The 19,325-nt window shown below is 41.1% G+C and overlaps 1 protein-coding gene across 3 annotated transcripts in view; it reads right to left on the reverse strand.

Moving 5' to 3' along the window:
• The window catches only part of PPP2R2B (protein phosphatase 2 regulatory subunit Bbeta), a gene marked incomplete at both ends in the record, with an annotated part of 481,997 nt that overhangs the window by 286,322 nt on the left and 176,350 nt on the right, over window positions 1–19,325 (reverse strand). The window lies entirely within an intron of this gene.

The raw sequence follows: 19,325 nt of genomic DNA on the forward strand, positions 1-19,325 counted from the left end.
CACTCCAGCTCCAGTTCCCAGCGAGGATGCTGCGCCTGCCTCCGCTGCCGCCGGGTGCCAAGACGCGCCGTGCCCCAGGGGTCTGGTCCCGCCCGCAGCCCGGAAGGCGCTCGCTAGCGGGGCTGGGGAGATGCCCAACAGGTCCCCCTCGTTGGCAGCCGCTCCAAAATGCAAAAATGATCCCTCCTCCCCCGGGGAGAGCGGGCAGCCGCGACAAAATGGTGCCTTTCTGGACCCAAGCTGCAGTGGCGAGATGGCAGGGGTAGGATTCAGGTTGGCCGGGCCCGGAGGAGGGTGCTGGTCCCACGGGAGGGCGGCTCCGGCTGGCGGGGGCTTGGGGGGCCGGCGGGGAGCTGGGCTGGGCGCTGCGGCCGGCGTCAGCGCACTCACCCTCAGCCACACGCGTGCACTCGCAGCTGCTCCCGCTGCCGCCGCCGCTGCTGCTGCGCGAGGAGGCTGGAGGCGGCTGGTGCATTAAGGACGAGGCTCCTCCCAACCGCGTCAGCAGCCCGGGGACTCTTCCCCAGCAGCGGTGGTGGCCGAGGCAGAGGCTGCGGCTGCTCTGTGCTGCAGTGGGGCGCACGCAGCCGCGAACCCGCACCTGGGCTGCAAGCAGCTCGCTGGCCGCTTCACGTGAAAAGCATCACGGCGCTCTCCAACCTCACCCCTCCCGCGCCGCGCGGCGCTTGCACGAGCACCCAGAGGTCCTAGCTCGCGGCGGTTCTCCGAACACCTGCGCTTCAGGACTGCAAAGTAGGTTCCCCCGGGTGTGCAGCCAGGAGGCAGGCAGGAAGTCCAGGTCCAGGTTCCTTTGGCGCACCCTCCTAGGATGCGCGCGCTCCCTGGATGAAGTTAAAGGGCGAGGTCTGAGGTTCTAAGCCGCAGAAAGGAGCAGAGTGGGGACAAGGGCGGCTGCTCAGCGCCTAGTTTAACCCTCCGGGTGAGGAACAGGAGGGGAGCAGCAGCCAGAACTTTTCTGAGATCACATTTGACTTCTCCATTCCAGAGTCAAAATATCTGACTGCAGCCCCCTGTGTCTACGCAGGCAGAGGGAAGCAGACGGCTGAGTTATGCGTCCAGCCATCACAGTCTACAAGAGCCCACCTCCCCACAGCTCTTTGCAGCTTGCTTTGGACAAACTGCAGCAGGCCCTCCTGTAGTTTTCGTTGGAAGCGATGACAGTGCAGGAACGCCCTGCAACGCCTCAGCCTGGAAGGTACTTTGGAACCCTGTGTCCACAGAGAGCCACTTCTGCCCTGAGGGGATTTCAAAGATCCAATTAATACAAAAAAGGAGAACCGTCTTCCAACTTCAGTTAGGAGGGAAATAGCTGCCCCCACTCCATGTTTCCCCAAATTGCAAATTCCCTATTTGAAAGAAAATTAGATCTTTATTGTTATGAAACAACCAGATTCATTTATGAAGCAACCCAAATCACTAAAAAGCCAATTTGGAAAAGAAATTTCCCTGGTTTCCTCTTGTAAAAGGTACTCATTTCGATGGGTGTCACTGCCAGGAAAGACATCAGCAAATGTCTTGCTCAGTTAAGCTTCACAAGTTTAGCTAGATGAGCCCAGAGGGATCTTTGAGTTAATTATATGCATATGATGCTTCGGCTAACACAATTTAGAAAGTATTTGAAGTTCAAAAAAATGGGAAAACAAGTCCTTAACTGAGGTTGGGAATTGTCATTACATTTGTATGCAGAATAGATGCTTCTGGCAGGTAGAAAATGGCATTGCCCCATCTTCAGAAGACAATCATATATGGAGAAGCATGGAAATATTCTTTGACATAAATATTTGGGGAAACTTCAGCTAATAGATTCCATTTTATTCTTAGCTGGTGGTTAAGTCTTCCATACTTGTTTGACGATTTGTTCAAAATTCACTTATGAATTTACAGTAACTGATGAAGACTGGTACCAGGTGACTTAATCCACTTCAGCACCAATTGCCATGGCTGGTTGTCCCGCATCATGAGCTGTGTGGTTCACCAGGGCTCCAGGGATCAGCTCCTTGGTGCTTACACAGTCCAGCTTCTCTTGGAGACCGGGAAAATGGGGAGGGGTGGGGTGGAGTAGGAGGGAAGCAGAGGGAAAACTTGGTTCATCTCTCAGTGTGCCCATGTGGTAAGAAGACATCTTGCCTTTAGTTGAAATGACCTTAAGTTGCAACGGCAGACCTTGGAATAGCAGTGGGGAAATTCTTTCCCTTATCATCCTGGAACATGGGGTAGATTGGAACAGAGCTGCATGAAGAATAAGGTAGGCCCAGGGCCATGGGTCAGGCTGTGCTTGAGGAATTTTCCACTGTAACCAATGTAAAATATCCCCTCACAGTAAATATGTGGAGCTTCTAGGTTCACTAAATTTTCCCTTTCGTATTTTCTGCAAAATTTCACCTGCATTTATTCAATTTACAGACATCTCCCCCATACCTCCCCCCACAACCTCCCTAAAGCACAAGGTCAGAGAAGGCAAATTCAACAGAGCACCATGGATTACACAGATTTCAAGATTTTGATTTTCAAACCACTCTTCTACTGTGAGCAACAGGGAACAAAGTTGCTTTGTGTGTCATAATCGAGATATGGCGTGAAAGAAGCCCTGTGCACTCCTGTTTTGGTGTGAGAATATCTAGACTATTTTTCAGAAGACTCGGTGAGTTTCTGTCTTCACCTCCAAAATTTCAAGTGCTTTCCAAAAGCTGTTGGCATTGGCACATGCCATTCCCTATTCAGCATCCCAGCTCAGCTGTACTTCACTGAGGCCTCCCTTTTCACACCCTAGTCCCTTCCTCTGCATCCATCTTTATAACTATTTGTTTCTTCTTCATGGGGATTTGCATTTTGTAATAGTTATGTACTCATTATTGTCAGCCATTTACACAGTGTTATGTACTCATTATTGTCAGCCATTTACACCGTGTCTCTGATATTAAGTATCTGGCACTTAGTAGATGCTCAACTGTATTTGAATGATGATATTCTTGAATGAATGAGTAAATGCTCGAATCTGTTGAGTGAGCTTTAACACTGGTTGCTAAGGCTTCAGGTACACAGCATTGTACATCAACATCTGCACAGACTAGGGTTCACCACCAGAAGTCCAGTCTCCATCCCTTACCATACAACTGTTACCATACATCCTTTACCATACAACCATACCCTTTTATGCTATCTGCACATCTTCTTTTCCCTTCCTTTCTGTTAATACTAATTTGGTCTTATAGTATAAAAGATTATTTTTTATTTATTTAGTTTGCTGGTTTTGTTTCTTTATGTACCATATATGAGTGAAATGATACTGCGTTTGCCTGATATATTACACTTAGCGAAATACCCTCTAGGCCCATCCATGGTGTTGCCAATGGCAGGATTTCATCTTTTTTTTTTTAATAGCTGAGCAGTGTGCATTGTGTATATAGACCACATCTTCTCTATCTACCCATCTGTAGGCTCGGCACTTAGGTTATTTCCAACTCTTGGCTATTGTGAAAATGCTATGATAAATATGGTACATGTATCTCTTTGAATTAGTGATCTTTAGGTCTTAGAGGTCTACTTTTATTGAAATTCTTGCAACTCTTCCCCTCTCCCCCCAGCAACAAAACCTGTTGTGAGCCAAAAGCTTGTAGCTCCTATTCCTACTGAAATCATCATTGCATTCCTGTATATAGATGTGTGTATATACATGGATATATATTTACATTCCTTTATATACATTCCTGTATATATGTGTGTATGTATATGTGTGTGTGTATATATACATTCCTCTGTGTGTGTGTGTGTGTGTATGCACTGAAAAAATATTTACTGAGCACTACCAAGAGTTGCTCTAGGTATTGGGCATACAGCTAAATCAAGAGTTCCTTCCTTCATGGCACTGAAGTCTGTTATCTGATTTTAATAGCATGAGCTTTAGAAATACAACAAGTACAGTATCAGTCAACAGACTGTAGCATAATGTTAAGAACCAAGCCTCTGCTATCACACAGATCTAACTTTCTGCCACTTATTGTTGTGTCCTTGAGTAAGTTACAAGATTTCCCTAAGCCATGTTCTTTAAAAATCTATAAATTAGGGAGAATAGTATGCACTTCATGGAGTTACTGTGGTGATTACATGCGCTAATGCTTGAAAAGAAAATATTGCTATTTTATGTTGAATATTTATTATCATTACCACCATCAGTTCAGAACACAGTTTACCCGTCTACTATGTCAGCCACCGGGGGAAGATGGGAGATTCAGCAATATCGATGCATAAGATGCATAGTCAGTCTCTGCCATTATGGAACTTAGTATCTAATTTATAGTTTATGCAAAGGAGGCCACAGGCTACAAAAGGATTTGCAGAAGACACTCTGAATGGCTGACCTAATTCAGGCTTGTGCTTTACACCAAAAAGGGCAATTGCAAATACACGCCTGAAATGACACACTTCAGCAGGACAGCTGGTGGACACATTCTTTTTAGTCACCCTTGCCATGATCCCCCTCCCCCAGACTCCCGAATCCTTGCACCCCATTTAGCTTAATGCTGCCCATGCTGGAACCTGTTAGGTCATCCTGTCCAATTAGCACATTAAATATCTGCAATTTTATTAAAACCTTTGACCTAAGCCAGCCTGGAGATTCTTAATATAGACTTGCTGTCAGACAGTCCCAGTTTGTGTCCCAGCTTGGGCATTTATAAATTTTATGACCTTTGGCATGTAATGTAATGTCTGTGAGCCTCTGTATTTACAAAACGAAAGAAAATAATAGAAGATACTTTGCAGAGTTGCTGAGTGGCTTCACAGGCAACTGAGGAAAATGGTTAGTACATGCTTGGCCTGTGGCCTGCCTGGCTTCACTGAGATGTCAGTTCTCCCTCCTACAGTGGCTCATCATGGTCTCCACACACAGAGAACTGGAGAGTCACTGCATCAATCACTCATGTGAACAAAAGTGACCCAAAACCCAAGGTTCACTACTTATCGAGTTGCCTTAATGAGCAACCAGGAGCTGGATACATGAAATGTTACCATCTTGCAAAAGTCCTCTATAAGCCATAGTGCTAAGGTCCTAAGTACAACTGGAAGGAATTAAGGTCGTCTCTTGATTTCACATTATTTATGTGCAGACCTAATCACACTTCTGCATTGAGGGGTCACATGGAGTCCCGCTCAAGGATCACTAAGCACCTAATGCACAACAGTCTTTCTGGGGTAGCTTATGTGCTGGCGGCCCAGAGGATAACCTCTGACCTCTTGAATTTCTAGCGAGGTTTGCAACTCCTTTTTGTGCATGTTACAACATGTGATACCATAGAGTGAGCCTTCAATGTGCCATTTAACGTAGGAAAAGAAAACAAAGCATCTTGTGCTCAAAATTGTGTGTTGATTCTAGACTCTGGACTCTTAATGGATTTCACTGAGTAAAATATGCACTCAATTATCCAAGTACAGCTATTTATGCAAATACACACTATTGAGCTGGAGCTGATGCTTTCTGGCTGTTGAGAAATTATTATGCTGCTGGTAACATACCTTTTCCAGTAACAATATCATGTTACTCATAAAATTTCAGCTTAAAATCTGAAATCTGCCATGGTGGGGTATTTATAGCATGGAAATAAAAACCTATAGAAATCAGGACTTTCTTTTTTTGAGTGGGTTGTTAACCATTTGCTAGCACACCAGAAGACATACCTCACTTGTTGATTTATCTTTTTACTCATCCCTGCTACCCGTGCCAATCATTCTACTCTCTCAATACTAAGTCTCCCAAGCTGTGTCAAATTCCAGAACTTTCCACCATCCAGCCAAACTTCAGACATAATCTTAAATAACTCTCATAATCCTACCTTTACCAGGAAGCTTTCCCATGTCCATCAGAGGAAAGCTATTGCCTTTGTTTGATCCCTTCCAAGCTGGTTATGAAATTGCCTGTGAGCAATTGTCCTTCTAAGGTTCCTATACCATGACTGCTCTTTTCCACTGTTCAAGTCCCTCGATCACCTTGTTTTAGTCCTTGATTTGCCTAAATGCCAAACAAAAATATCGACTGTGTCTGATTTCTTTGACAGTTTTTCCACTTGTCTGATTAAGACATTGATGAAAGAAAACAAAAGACACAAGAATCCAAGAGTTCAGATCTGACAGCCTGAGAACATTATCTTTTTGTAACCTTTTGCATTCAGTAATTCTAGAGTTAAGCTGTCCTGCCCAATGCAGTTCTCATTTGCATTATATTTGCTAGGAACTAGGTGAGGATTTACAAAACCAGTTTAACAATACTCAAGGGATAGTGCCTAGTACCCAATTACATCTCTCAAGGTAAAATTTCAGTATAATTTATAGAAGAATATGTATTAGGAAATGTGTTTCAAATTTCTTTAAAATACACTAAGCAATAACACTTTACAGGATTTATCCTAAGAAAATGACCATAGATATGGACAAAAATTTAGCCAAAAGTTTACATCTCATACATCTCAGCAGATTGTTTATAATCATGAAATACCTAAAAACATACCCAAAATCCAGCAGTGGGTTTGATTGGGAAAAATTATGGTGTGTTCATAATAGAGGAATTTTATTGACCTGTTGATATAACCTTTTTTTTTTGCGGTACCTTCGCCGGTGGCCAGGGATCGAACTGGTGCTGCAGAGGCTGTGGGCAGCCTCGCAACCCAGTGCTCGACCGCTGCGCCACCAGGGGAGGCCTGAAATAATCTTTAGTAGTTAACATTGGTTAGGCAACTATTATTTATAGGTATATAGAGCATATTCTGTATATGCTGAAAGCATATTATGTATATGCTATACTAGGACTATCATTTAAATCTAACAAAACTTTAAGGTAATTATTTTTATTAGTACTCCATTATACTGAAGGCAATAGAGATAAATAATATACCCAAGTGTCAATAAAATTGGAGCCTTCTGTGTGTTTTCTCTCTCTCTCTTGCTTTCTCTCTCTCTCTCTGTGTGTGTGTGCGTGTTGGGGTAAGTTGTGGGCACAATAGAATCTTAGAGATTTTCTTCCAATCCACCCACCACTAGATTCTGATCCTTCTTAGGAAAGATTATTTTTCTCAGTTGAAAATCACTATTGTGTTGGCGAGGATGTGGCTAAATTGGAACTCTCCCACACTGCTGTGTGAGTGTACAATGGTGCTGCTACAAATAGTTTGGTAGTTCCTCAAAATATTAAAGAGAACTAACACACAAGCCAGATATTTCACTTCTAGGTATATATGCAAGAGAACTGAAAGCACATATTCTGCCAGAACTTGCACATGAATATTCATAGCAAGATTCGTAACAGCCAAAAAGTGAAAACAACCCCAAAGTCCATCATCTGATAAATGGATACATAAGATTTGATAATGGGTTATTATTTAGCTATAAAAAGGAATAAAGAACTGGTACATGCTATCACTGGATGAACCTGGAAAAAGACCTCATATTCTGTTATTCCATTTATGTGAAATGCTCAGAATGGGCAAATCCATACAGTCAGAGAACAGATTAATGGTTGCCTGGGGCTGGGTTGAGGGATAGAAGTGACTCCTAATGATCTCAAGATTTCTTTTTTTGGTTGATCAAAATGTTCTAAAACTAGATTAGGGCAACAGTTGCTTAACTCTTAATATACCAAAACCCACAGAATTGTATTCTTTAAAAGTATAAATTTTCACGGTGTGGTATTTCAATAAGGCTGTTATTGAGGATTAAAAAAAAAAAAAAACAAAAAAACACTACTAGCCCTCCAAAGACTAAAGATGGATCCACCAGATGGTAGACCAGGAATTCTCCTCCAGGGTACCTATCCAAAGAGCACAAATTCAAAAGGAAACCTGCACTCCTATGTTTATCACAGCACTATTTACAGTAAATAAATAGCAAATTGCACTACTGTTTCTAAGATATGGAAAGAGCCAAAATGCCCCAGATAAGATGCATGGATCAAGAAGTTGTAGTATATACATACAATGGAATACTACTGAGCGATCAAAAAAGATAAACTCCTGCCATTTGTGGTTACATGGATGGAACTGGAGGAGATTATGCTAAGTGAAGTGAGCAGGAGGAGAAAGATAAATATTGGATGGTTTCACTTACAAAGGATCAGACAAAGACAAACTATAAGAAGGACCTCTGAAAGCAGACTGTAGATCGGGGACATTCAGGAGGTTGTGGGGGAGGGAGGGAGGGAGGGAGAGCACAGTGGACTATGGTGGAGGGCTATGGATGCTTTGGTGGTGGGTAAACTATGGTGACCACATCTGAGGGGAGAAATCCTAAATTCTGAAAAAATAAGTAAGGATGTTTAGTAAATAAATAAGAAAATAAAAGCCTGCTATTATTATAAGCCACTGTTACTTCTAGGAATATATCCTATATCCTTCAGCTATAATTGAAAGGTATCTAATGACAAGGATATTCCTGTTACAGTATTTTTTTTAAAAGATTTATTTATTTATACAATAACCAGGGTACAGACCGGAGGGGCAGGAGGGTGAGAGGATTCACCAGAGACAGAGCAGGGAACAGAACAGGCAGACTGACTGAAATACACTGCCAAGGGGCGCAGCGGGTGAGACAGGAGAGGTCTGCTGCACAGTGTGGGATTCTCGCCGGTTGGCCTGGATCGAACTCATGCTGCAGAGGCTGCGGACAGCTTCACTGTGCTGTGCTCAACTGCCTGCGCCACCAGAGAGGCCCTACAGTATTTTTTAAAAGTCACAAAATAATTATGAGTGGTCTCACTTTTTGGATAAAAATGTGCATATGCCAAAAGGAATATATAAAAATCCTTTATGGTAGTTATGTGTGGCTTTCTTTTTTGTTTTGTGCTTTTGTCAAAGAAAACTTAGAACACGGATCTTTTTTAATAATTTAATTTTTTCTGTAATTTTTTTTTAAATTTAGGTAACACTGACTTATAACACTATCTGATTTAGGATAATAGTAGGGGATGCACCCATAGTCCTCTACCAAACCACTGGGCCCCCACCCTCCCTCTGTGATAGCCTTAATTCTGCAGTCAGATTTCTAGGTTTTGGTTTAGTTTTCTCTGTTCCTTGGTTTTGTTTCTTTCTATTCCATAAATGAGTGAAAGCATGAAGCATTTGTCTTTTTTCCTTCTGATTTATTTCACTTAGCATAATCCCTTCCAGTTTCATCCATTTTGTCATAAATGGCAAGATGTCATTCCTTTTTATAGCTGAGTAGCATTCCATTGTGAACATATACCACATCTTTGTTCACTCATCTGTCACTGACAACAGCTTAGGCTAGTTCCCTAATTTAGCTGTTGGAAACAGTGCCACAGGGAACATAGAAGTCATGCATTATTTGGCAAAGAAAAGTTTTCAAGGTTAGGTTTTTTTTTTGAATGCCATGACACTTTTTAGGATGAAACCTTACATTGCAGAGATCAAAAGGCATTTTCTTCACACCTGAAATTGAGAGATTTTAACAATGGTGCTATTGAATACATAGAAAAGCTCTATCCATCAGAAATACAACCCAAGCCTTATTTGTAATTCTAAAATTTTCAAATTGGGGGCCTCCCTGGTTGCACAAGTGGTTAAGTGTCAGCACTATGAAGCAATCAGCAGTTACTGCAACAGGAGTTCAATCCCCGGAAAGGGAGGTGACCCAGATGCCACAGCAGACCTCTCCTGTCTTGCCCACTGCTCCCCTCAGCAATGTATTTCAGTAGATCTGTCTGTTCTGCTACCCACTCTGTCTCTGGGGATTCCCCTCACGCCCCACACCTCTGGCCTGAACCCTAGCTCTTGTATGCATAAATAAATCTTTAAAAAATAAAATAAAATAAAAATTTTAAATTGCCTCAGTGTGAAAACAAGTGAATGGAAACAAGTGAAAAGATACTGTTAAAATTAATTTTAATATTTAGAAAAAAATGACAAAAAATGAAAATATTTTATTTAACATAAATTATATTTTAAATGTATAATCAATATAAAGTTAATTATATATTTACTTCATATGTATATGAAACCTGGTGTGGGTTTCACACTTCCATCATCACTCAACCACATTTCTTGGACTCAATTACCACATGTGTTAGTGACTACAGCATAGATATAGAGGAAGTACTCAAAAAATATGGTTACATTCACATGTCATCAAAGAGACATTATCTACTAAGGATTTGAACTAGATTGTCATGCTAAAACCAAACTAAGTGACATTAATCTGCTGAGCCTACCAATTATTTAAAGTAATACAAACAAATATAATATAGAGCGATATCCACATACATCCATATACATATAAAATCATAAATATAACCTAATTTGATTTCCCCCAAATTAGTAACAGAATAAAAACAGATCAAGATTCTAAAAGTGCTCAGATGACACCATATAAAAACCCGGCAGACAGCAAGGAAGAGAGGATTTAGTCACTGTAATAGTTAAAACTCCAGTAGCCAAACTGCTTAATTCAGTTTAATTCAGCACCTATGGCTTTACTTGCAGCTAGGAGAAGAAGCCAAGAAGCCAGATGCCACTGCCAGAAAAAGGATTTTCACAGCTGGGCATCTGGACTTTATTATGACCAGTAAAGGTAGAGAAATTTAAAGATACAGTTATAGGCATCCGACCGAGAATTATAAGACTTAGATTGGATTAGAGAGTAGAATTGCATGGTCACATGATCAGTGGGTCACCCCGGAGGACTTATTGAATTAGACCTATTGCCTTGAACCTGTGCATGTAAACAGCTTCATGTGTGCATTGAGCAACCTCTCCTTCCTAATACATTTTGTTCATTGATTTTTGGGGACCACTTTCTTGATTTTTCTGCTATATCAATGTACATTCTTTCCTAGGCTGTTTGCTGGCTCCTCTTTGCTGCTTTGGCCTCTAAAGTACACATACTCTAGAGTTCAAAGTTAATCAGATTTCTTTATCCCAGCCCCACTCTCTAGTCTCATGGCTTGCTACTCAAGGGATGACAAAATCCCAAACTTAAATTTTGAGAACCTGCCTCTCCCCTGACCTCTGGCCTACTATCACCAATAGCCGACTTGACATTTCCCTGGGTGTCTGTAAATCAACTCAATCCCTAATGCTAGCCACCCCCCAATACCTTCTCCATCTTTCTGCCCCTGGGTTCCTCTCTCATTCCCCTTCTTCTTCCAGTCCATCAGTAAACCCTGCCAGCTCTTACTTCAAACCAGAATCCAACCTCTTTTTCCCAACTCCACTGCTGCTACCATTCCCACTGCCATGTATCTCAACAAGACTGTTATAGTGGGCTCTGATGAGTCGTGAGCCCTCCTTCAGCTCCCACAGAATCATTTCGATGAGGCAGACAGAACAGTCCTTTCAACTGTAAATCACTTCATGCTGCTTTTCTGGTCAAAGCCCTCTTGGCTTCCTACACATTCAGAGTAAACTTTCTCAAAATATTAAAAAGATTCCATGCTCACTGAGAGGTCATTCTCTCCTTATACCTTCACATTCTGCCACTTTCTCCTTCTTTGGAGAGAATCTTCTAAGCAGAGGTGTGCTGAGAAGTTACAGGACATATCCCATGAGAAATGTAGCCCACCACATGGGGAAACATCTTGATAAGTTCAAAGTGCTATGCAAGCAAGGTTGACACCCTCATTGTTACTATCCTAGTGAGATGAGTTACAGAAGCAGAATTCAAGAACTAGTTGGACCTTGAACTTGTAAGTAAAGCTGTATATATTTTAAAATTCCATAAATATTTATGGAAAACACAGAGTGAAAACAATTACATTAAATATTGCTCAAATAGAGACCTCTGTAATTTCCATTTGGCATCTGACAGCACTACAAAGGTGAGCAAAGCATGATAAGCAAACTTCATGAATTTACATCTGAAAAGTGGCATAGAGTCATAGCTCCTTTTGAGAATTTGATGGTTTTGAACTCACTCTCCTCCACACCCCCCAAAAAAAGAAAAAAAAAAAAACATTGCAGAGAACATTTCCAGCTTTCGAATGCTTACTCATTCTATTTCATGGACAGAAAATGGGAAAAAAAGTGGGGCAGATGGGGGTAAAGGATCTAGGATAAAAGAAAGGTCCAAAATTCAATGTAAGCTTAGAATTATGGCGCCACCACCGCCCATGCATATTTCTATATGGAGAGTAGCAGAAAACATCAATATGTAGATCTTGATAGTAATGACAGTAAGGGCAGATGTGAGACTTCCCAGTCAAGTGTAATAGGCATATGGCTAAAGGCATGGCTTTTGAGAGCCTGACTGTTTGGATCCCAATCTTGTTTCATATCTCCCAGCAGTGTGATGTTGGGCAATTTAATTAATCATTTCATTTAATCATGCTCTGATTTGATTTCATTTTTAAAATACCACTAACAACAAGAGATTATTGTAAAATGAGTTAATATATATAAAATATTTAAAACAGCCCATGGCACACAATAGACACCAATCAATTTGTACGAGCTCTGCATACTCATTATGTCAGGCTCTGCTGTTGACCCCATGAACACCAGATATATTTACTTTTCAAGTTTTATTCTCGATCTGTTTTGATAGATTGGCTTCTCTCTTTTTAAATTTTTTGTTTAGTTTTTGCTAATGAAAGATAATATTTCATTACAAGGGAATATGTAACTGTTCACGTCAGTGGGCACATAACAGAGGCAAATGTTCCTTTAACACCAATCATTTACTACCTGTCTGCTACTATCTTAGCTCTAACCTGTTTAGGGACTGGAAAGGAGTTATAACTTGATTGCAAAGTAAATGCTAAAATGTATGTACAAAAAGCGACTTATCAAGCGTGGATCAAGGCCTGAAGGTGGATCAACTTCATAATTTGTGGGGCTCAATCCAAAATAAAAGCACGGGGCCCTCCACAGAATGGAAGACCATATTTGCACACTACACACCTGACACACTATAACCTGACAAAAAGAAAATAACCCAATCAGAAAGTGGGCAAAAGAGCTAAATAGGCACTTCTCTAAAGACATGCAAATGGCCAATGGGCACATGAAAAAATGTTCATCATCACTTATCATCAGGGAAATGCAAATCAAAACAATACACCTGTGAGAATCAATCACATTAAACAAACAAACAAAAAACAAATCCTGGCAAGGATGCGGAGAAAAAGAAACCCTTTAACACCGTTGGTGGATATGTATCCGGGTCCAGCCCCTGTGGAAAACAGTGTGGAGGTTCCTCAAAAGACTGAAAATGGGGCTGCCATAGGTCCAGTAATTCCTGGGTGTCTACTTAAAGGACACAAAACACTAATTTGAAGGGAAACTTGCACGCCTATGTTTACTGCAGCACTGTTTACAACAGCCAAGATATGGAAACAACCTAACACTCCCTAATATCTCCTTTGACGCTCATGGTGACCACTTGGTCTCCTACTTATAATACTGCTGGTTCTATGGAACAGCAGTACTGAACACCTATATTGAACACCTCTGTGGCAGGTATTTAGTTCTTAGTAGTGTACCATCAGATGATGGAAATATGCCTGCTTCATGGATAAAGACACATACTGAGAAGAAATTCACTCCTATTTTTTGAGTGGTGCCACTGTGTACCAAGCTGCCTAAACCAGCAACTCAACAGACACTTTAACATTTTCCCTTTTATCCTCATTTAGTCTGGTGCCAAGTCCCATAAATTCCAGATTCTTAGCAGTTGTAAAAATCTGCCCCTACCTAGCCATTCACACTGTCACCAGTACCTAATGCAGCTTGGGTATTCGTGTGTCTCTTGTTCCTGCAGTGGATTTTTAGCACATCTGTCATTCTCCATGTTGACTTGAATATGCTCACACATCTGATCATGCCAATGCCCTGCTTAAAGTCTATGGTGGCTTCCCATAATCCATAGGGAAAAATAATCCAAGATCCTGAATCTACATTAAAGGGCCCTTTAAAGATGGTCCATTCAGGACTCTCAGTTCACACTGAAGTCTCAATGAATCTTTCCTGGTTTCCCACTTTGCCAAGGTTCCTCCAGCTCTGGATCTTTGTAGATGCATTTTCTTCTGGAAATTCTCCTAGCTCTGCTCTTCCTCTCGATAACCTATGTGCCTCTGAATACAGGCCAAGTTCAGCAACCCCGTAGTACTTGGGTATCTTTTTCTCTTTGCTGTGAGATCTTTGGGACCTGAGACTGTGGTCTTATTCCCTGTGTATCTGTACCTAGCGCAGTGCCTTCCACAGGAAAATTTATTCACTGCCTCAATGATTAAAGGATGAATAAATAAATGAATGATAGCAAAACATAAAGGGTAAGTGGGAGTATGACGAGAGAAAGTATTTGGAGGGCCTCCATGGTGGTGCAAGGGGCTAAGCACCACACTCTGAAGCACTCCACAGCCTCTGCAGCATGAGTTTGACCCCCGGCTGGCCAGACAGAAGCCCACATGGCAAAGCAGACCTCTCCTTTCTCGCCTGCTGCTCCCCTCAGCAGTGTATTCAGTCAGTCTGCCTGTTCTGTTCCCCACTCTGTCTCTAGTGAAGCCTCTCACCCCCCATCTCTGGCCTGTATCCCAGCTCTTGCATGCATAAATAAATAAATCTTTTTTTAAGAAAAGGCCTTTGGAGCTTTATCTCACATATCTGCTGGCCTTTGTCATCTATGTAGAAATACATTGTTCTTTTCAGTTCACACAAAGCACCCCTGCTATCCAACTGCAGGGCCTTTGCATCTGCCTGGAATGTTATTTTCTCTTCCACTAATAGTTAATAACTCCTTACCCTTCACAGTTCAGATTAGTCTCACCTGCACAGACAAATCAGCCCTCTATCACCTCTCACCGATCTTTAATACTAGCACACTGCCTCCTCCCCATTTCACTCCATGTCGTTCTATATCCATGTCTGACTAGTTGGTTAGTAACCATTTCTGTCAGTAGGCAGTAAACTCAAGAGGCGTGAATCATGTCCAGTTTCTTCATCATTGGATTCCCAGCACCCAAGTGCAGTGTCTGACAAACAAATTTGCTAAATGATGCATGAATTAAAAATTCAGCATCTCGGGCCTCCCCTGGTGGTGCAGGCGGTTGAGCGCCACACTGTGAAGCTGTCCACAGCCTCTGCAGCGCCGGTTCGATCCCAGCCGGCCGGCGAGGGTACCACATGGCACAGCAGACCTCTCCTGTTGCACCTGCTGCTTCCATCAGCAGTGTATTTCGTCAGTCTGACTGTTCTTGTCCCTGCTCTGTCTCTGGTGAATCCTCTCACCCTCCTGCGCAGCTGGCCTGTACCCCGGTTCTTGTATAAAATAAATAAATCTTAGAAAAAAAATTCAGCACCTCATAGCAGTGTGTTGGTTCATTTCAGTACTGTGTAGAAAGTAGGGCTTCATAAGTAATAGCTTTTGTTAAACAAAAGGCTAGAAGTGATTTTATTTCCCCAATTTATAAAACAATTATTAACTAGTAGATGTGAAGTAAATACATTCATTCTTAGTTTAGCGATATCTGCATATTTCCATACTACCCGTGTTTATTGCTTTTCTTGAAACAATGTGAATGTCATCAATGGAATCCCACATCCCAGGAACCTACATGCCACCTTAATAGGCAAATAAAGAGCTGCAAAGTACACATCTAGGGCAGGAAAGGACAATAGCTTTGATTCAAAGGTGGCTTAACGTGCACATAACTGAGAATCATCAAAACCTGTCAAGTCATAGGTTAGTGACTCTTCAATAAGTGATTAAAAGGGCAAAACAAACAGTCGCAAGGAGTCATTCCTGTGCCAATTTATTGCAGCTAAACAAAATTGACAAAGTGGTGGGGTGGCCTGGCTCATTTTTCTTATATTCTCTGGGCTGAGCACATTGGAATGAGCTGGAACAAAAGCAGAGGGACTGAGAAAGATGTTAAAGACAACTTGAACTTGTGGACTTACATAACTTTTGATATGTTTACAAAGTGATTGTTCCATAAATCTTCAAGAAGATGCAAAACAATGACATTATAAAGGTTGTTTATCTCATAATCAAAGCCAATGCCATATGAGGATATTTACCAAAAGTAGGCATTCTGCTTATTTTTTTAAAGATTTATTTATTTATGCATACAAGAGCTGGGGGATAGGTCAGAGATGCAGGGGGGTGAGAGAATTCACCAGAGACAGAGTGGGGAACAGAACAGGCAGATTGACTGAAATACACTGCTGAGAGGAGCAGTGGACAAGTCAGGAGAGGTCTGCTGAGCCATGTGGGTTGCTTCCTGGCTGGCTGGGGATTGAACTCATGCTGCAGAGGCTGTGGATTGCTTCACAGGCCCTGTGCTTATTTCTTTTTTTTTCTTTTTTTTTTTAAATAATAAATTTTATTTTTATATTCCCCCATACAACTGCACACGTGCTTATTTCTTAATGTACACGTTACTGCTCTATCCATAACTACCCAATAAGAAAGGTATCATTATTAGCAGTTTGTGAGGCATCCTGGACTCAGAGGTGTTACCATCTCACTGAGAGTAGAATGGGGGCAGTCTGGGGTTTGAACCCAGCTTTACTTAACTCCTAACCAATTATCCCATAGTGTTTCCCTTCCATTTGCCCATGGAAATTTCTGTTCTGGATCTCTTATCCAGTATGTATGTACTAAATATCTGTCAAAGAAAAAGAGCTACAATTCTCAAAATTCTTTGAAAGGAACACCTAAACTATGAAAAGATTGATTTTTCTCACACACACACAAAAAAATTGTGCAGTTTAAATTGTCCTGTGATGTTGAGAACTTATGTAATCATAAGTCTTTGGAGCTTTTGTTGTTTACATTTTTCAGTCCATTTTTGTGTTTTTTTTTTTTTTTGGTGATTCACTTCTCTATTACTCAGAACATTATACACCTACACATTAAATACAAAATATACCAAGATTTAAAGGCATAAAGAGGAGTTGTCAATATCTGAAAACAGAGAAACTCTGTATAATTGGGGGAAAGCAGAGGCTCAAAATGTCAAAGATGATAGTTTTTCTACCTTAAAACAAGGATCCAAAATATAGAAGTACACTAACTAAGAGAGACAGGCTTAGCCACCTTGATGGAGGAAAATTAGGAACTGAATATACATTCATCATCTCATTTTTTCCAAGATCTCTTTCAAGTAAGGGAGACAAAGCTGATGCAACCTGTAACAATGACGAGGCTCTATGGGGGCATGATTTAGTGGACAATGGGTTTCACATGCTTCTGGGAGACTAAAAATGGATGGAAGGATGCTGTCATGGAGGGGAGAAGCGTCACAGCTAGAGAGAGCACCCGCTCCCTTTGCAGAAACCTGCAGAGGCTGGGACTTAGGAATCCCCAAAATGACATGAGAACTGAAAAAATGGGGGGAGTGCAAAAAAAAATCGACAGGGGAAAAATATCAATTCACTTGCTCTTCATCCCCACTGCTTTACTCCTCTCTCTGCCCCAGCCTGGGAGAATAATAGAAGGCTCTCCCCTTTGAGTGAAATATTTCAATAGTCTGAGGTGGACTAAGGTGTCAACAGTGGGAAGTGGGTCTCCAAAGTGAAGTGCTGTGCATTCAGGCAATTAGGGATCCAAAGTGCAAGATCAGCTCCCCTCCTGCTCAGCTCATTCCACTGTGTAACCAGTGGGTGGTATGTCCTATTCATGTTCATTCAGTTGCTCTACTGACTCATTCTCACATACGACTGAGCAATGATTATTGAGTAAGATATAAGGGAAAAATCAAGATTAGACAAACATAAAAACATACTGGGAAAGATAAACTTTTAGCAACAAAAATAAACCCAAATGCAGAAACATATACAAGAGAATAAAACTTCCAATCAAGAATAAGGTGTTATTAAAAAAGAAATAGGGAATAAGAAAATCTCATGAGATTAAAAAATATGGCCAATTTGTTTTGAAATAATTAGAAAACTAAAGGACAGCATTGAGTAAATGGATCAACGGAACAGAATAGAGACCTCAGAAATAAATACATACGCATATATGAAATTTTTATAAAGGTGCCAAAAGTACACAATAGGGAAAGGATAGTTTTTTTCAATAAATGGCGTTAGAAAAACTGGATACCCACATGCAAGAGAATGAAACTGGACCCACAGCCAACACCCTATGCAAAGAAAATAAAACATGGATTCAAGACCTATAAGCAAGATTTGAAAATGTAAAATTCCCGGAAGAAAACCTAGGAGAAACACTTCTTAACACTGAACTGGACAATCATTTTTTTAATGTTACTTAGGTAACAAAAGAAATAAACACACATAAATGGGACTACATCAAATTAAAAGTTTCTGCACAGCTAAGGAAACAAACCAAATGGAAAAGCAACTCTTGGAAGGGAGACAATGTTTACAAACAGTATGTATCACAGAAGGGGTTAGTATCCAAAATGTAGAAGGAACTCATATAACTCAATAGAAACTTAACAACAATATATAGTCCAATTGAAAATGAGCAAAGTACCTCAACAAACACTTTTCCAAGAAGACATTCAAATGCACAACAGAAACATTAAGTGTTTAACATTAAGTATTCACCCCAAATCCAAGAAATTCAGATCAAAACTCCCCAGTGGCGCAGTGGTTGAGCGCTGGGCTGTGAAGCTGCCCGCAGCCTCTGCAGAGCCAGTTTGTTCCTAGTCACCAGCGAGGGTCCCACATGGTGCGCAGACCTCTCCTGCTGCGCCTGCTGCTCCCCTCAGCAGTGTATTTTGTCAGTCTGCCTGATCTGTTCCCCGCTCTGGCTCTGGTGAATTCTCTCACCCTCCCTTGCTTCTGACTGTACCCAGTGCTTGTATAAATAAATACATACATACATACATACATACATACATCTTTTTGTGTGTGTGTGTAAATAAATAAATCTTTATTAAAAAACGAAAATAAGGGAAGTTTTGAAGTTAAAACTAGGAGAAAGGAAAGAATGTTCTGATGATACTAGTTCAAATAAATATGATAAAGAAACATATATAAGCATGGAGACAGTGATGAAAACATGATATATAAACAGAAGCAATGGTTCTTCCAGAACCAATTACCCACACATTTCTCTACTTTGGAGAGTTACACAATCACAGATTCTTAGGTTGATGGAATCTTAGAGGTCATCCATCCCATGGACAACATCTTCACACAGTGCTGATGCAGAAACAATTAGGTTGATCTTGGACATATTTAACAAGTAATTCAGCAATTATTCCCTCAAAATTATATATCTCTCTGAAACATATAACAGTATGCGACATTTGAAGATAGCTTTAATTCCCATTCCCTCTGGCCTCCTCACGTTTTCTTTATAACCCAAAACAGATATTTAGTTATTCATTG

The sequence above is a fragment of the Talpa europaea genome (genome assembly GCF_964194135.1).
Source record: "Talpa europaea genome assembly, chromosome: 13".
Taxonomy (NCBI): domain Eukaryota; kingdom Metazoa; phylum Chordata; class Mammalia; order Eulipotyphla; family Talpidae; genus Talpa; species Talpa europaea.